We start from the raw sequence: 3,467 nt of genomic DNA on the forward strand, positions 1-3,467 counted from the left end.
ACATTTACAAAGGAACAGATTGTTCCCAATTTAAAAGCAGGTAAATTCTAAAAGTTGGCGAGCCAGTCATTTAGAATTTGAGCCTCATATTCCATAGGTATGAAATTATACATAATGAAAAAGCTCCCAAGGCAGCTCACAGAAAGTCTACTTATACAATAAAGCTAACCTGGGGTAATACAGCTCTATGGCCTAGCCACATTCAGCAATGTGTTTCCATTAGAATGCATGTCTTATATCAACTGGGAAGCCAAGAAGGCAGTTCAGAATTGAACTGAAATCTATCCTGTTGTTGGGATTTTATAGCCAGATATCAGTAAACCAGGCCCCAATGAGTGGAGACATCTTGGATTTAGATTCTCATGAAATTCTTTATCAAATCCCGGGATCTTCCAAAAGACTGCGTAAAATGGTAATTTAATTCTGCAGAAGCAGAACCTCAATTGGATATCATCTACCAAAGCACTGCAATGTCTATCTTTTTGGGATCATGTCAAAGATCCTAAATCTGTGCTTACTTTGGCAGCAAGTATTCATATTTAGTACATTAGTAATTAGCACATTGGAATGATACAGAGAAGATTAGCATGGCCCTGCACAAGGATGCTGTGCAAATTTGTGAAGTTTTCCATATTTTTATTGCATTTATTCAGTCATATGTGGGAGCTAAAAGAAGGTGATTTTATGGAGGTAGAGAGTAGACTGCAGTTACTAGCAGTTAAGAAGGACATGAAGGTGGGGGAATGAAGAAAGGTTGGTTAGAGGTATAAACATATAGTTAGGAAGAGTAAGTTCTAACGTTAGATAGTAGAATTGGGCAACTGCATTACATATTTTGAAATTAGCTTCTAGCTATCTTCTAGATAAGGCTTGAAATGTTCCCAGCACCTGGAAATAAATACTCAAGCTGGATACCCCGATACCCTGACTTGATCATAACACATTCCATGCATGTAACAAAACATCACATATACACCATGAATATGTGAAAATATTATGTATCAATTACAAAAAGATACTAAATCAAGAAGGAATGCAGGCACCGCTGTTGGGGGTGGCCCTGGCATCTGGTGATGAGTAGTTGACAGAGAGACACAGGTGGGACGTAGGAGAGGCAGCAAACTGTAGGTGCCTGATTCAGGAAGCCCTTTTGATCCATTGTGAATATAATTAAGTTGTGTTTTCTGTTCCTAAAGGATAGCTTTCTCTTTGCCATTTGTCTACTCCCCATTTTTCTGTACTAAGATTTCCTTATCTTACACTGATCAGGTGAAAAGATTATTAAATAATACAAGGAAGAAAACGTGAGCGATTGTCTTTAAAAGTGATCAAACAGCAAAGAGGATTCCTGACCAAAGGGAAAGAGGAATGGAGTGACACCTGCTATGTGCCAGTCACTGTGCTGTGTCTTTGTTTGTTTGCTTGTTTATTTATTTGAAAGGGAGTCTCGCTCTGTCGCCCAGGCTGGAGTGCAGTGGCGCGGTCTCGGCTCACTGCAAGCTCCGCCTCCCGGGTTCCCGCCATTCTCCTACCTCAGCCTCCCAAGTAGCTGGGACTACAGGCGCCCGCCACCTCGCCCGGCTAATTTTTTGTATTTTTAGTAGAGACGGTGTTTCACCGTGTTAGCCAGGATGGTCTCAATCTGCTGACCTCGTGATCCGCCCGCCTCAGCCTCCCAAAGTGCTGGGATTACAGGCGTGACCCAACCTGCCCGGACTGTGCTGTGTCTTTTCAACTGCCTACCTTTATCCATTCTCATTAAACACGCACACGAAATGGATATTGTTATCCCTACCTAACTGATGGAAATGGAAGCCTGGTGGGTTACAGTAGACTGAGAGCCTTTAGTCAGTAAGTAAGGGGCATTGCAGGGATTGAAACACAACTTCTGACATCAGAGTGACACTTTTTCCGCTGCTCCTACCACTGAAATAGAACATTTCCATGTCACCCCCTCTAGAAACAAAAACATTCTACTGAATTGTTTTTCAACCAGGAAATAAAAATATTCAAAAAGCAAAGATCACCCCTTCTTCTCTTAACTATATTTAATACGGGGAAAGTGATAGAGAACACAGTAGGTTTGGCAGTAGCTATACAAGGCTGGTCACACTGAATTAGAAGGGCACAGTTTGTTGACAGTCCCGATAGACGGTAGGTTCTGTGAAATGGACCCCGAGCCAGTTAACAGTGATGGAGAAGAAGCCCACCTGCTCGTTAGACTTCGTGTGGCGCCCGGCTCAGTGCCTTAAAGAAGGGATCATTACGTATACAATTTGAGAGTAGAAAGAAAGAAAAAAAAAAAGCACCGTGCTGTAGAAAAAGTGTGTAAGCTTTTAAGATTACAAAATGGGAGCTATAACATCCACTCTGGTGGCACAAAAATTAAATCTAGCCACCAAATCATATCGAAGCCAAAACACAAAAAAGAGATGTGCTTCTCATTGGAAGAGCCATAGGCACCAAATCTAATCGCGTTCCAGCTCAGCCTCCCCAATACCAGCTCCCGCGCTCCTGTTTCTGGTGCTGCATGACAAGCTCCCCCTAGTGGGAAGCAGGGACATTTCAGCATCCATGCTCAGCTGATTCAGAACAATAGAAATGTCTCAGGGTTTCCATTTTTTAAAATGCTGCTTTAGTTGGACACTGAGCAAAAACTGGAGCCAAAACCAGTGGATTTTCATGGAATGCAGGTAACAGTGGGACTTTTCACCCTCCCCTTGTGCTTATGCTCAGGAAATCCTAATAGGACACACCCTGAAAGTGCAGGGACGTGTGACCAATCCCGTTCGTGCCTATGCACACATCCGTCTCTCTCAATCCCTTACCTCCAATGGGATCCAACAACAAAATGTATCCTAGGTTGTTGCAAACACTGTATGCGGTGCACATCATCAGAAGGGCCCTTCGAATGCTGCTGACCCGTGACTTAGTTGGGTAGAACCCCAGCTTCACATCTGCTTTGCCTTCCGCTTTACCGATAGCCTTTGTGTGCACTCAAAGGGCTGCTGACAAGATATGTCCAGTGACATTTTTATGTGTCCTTTAATCTTACTTTACTGACAGGTCAGCAACCTGAACCAAGTGTGAGGAAGCCACTTGCTCCAAATCACAGTAGAAGGTTGAGCATATGACTATTACCAAGAGGAAGTGGAGATACAAGTGATGCCATCTTGGGGGCTAATTTGCTGTTTTCACTTCTGATTAGCCCTTGTCTCGTGAATGCCTCCTGATTATTACTTGATTTACTGTCCCTAATGTAAGAACATGTCAACCTGGATGTTGTTGCACCAATTACAGGCTTTGATGCATGCAGCATTCTTGCCTCTTCTGGAGGGTAGGCTTTCATTGTCTTGCACAGGGCACCCATACCCTTTCCCTATGGTATACAAGCCCTGGTTCTGGGGGTGACAGGTGCAGAGATCTACCTGTATTGCTGCCACTAAAGACCATGCTTCCATCTGTAA

The 3,467-nt window shown here is 43.3% G+C and overlaps 1 pseudogene; it reads left to right on the forward strand.

Moving 5' to 3' along the window:
• The first annotated feature begins 537 nt into the window (after positions 1-537).
• Positions 538-638, forward strand: LOC112630815 (annotated as a pseudogene).
• The last annotated feature ends 2,829 nt before the right edge of the window (positions 639-3,467 follow it).

Source organism: Theropithecus gelada, chromosome 8, assembly GCF_003255815.1.
Source record: "Theropithecus gelada isolate Dixy chromosome 8, Tgel_1.0, whole genome shotgun sequence".
In the NCBI taxonomy this organism is placed as follows: Eukaryota; Metazoa; Chordata; class Mammalia; order Primates; family Cercopithecidae; genus Theropithecus; species Theropithecus gelada.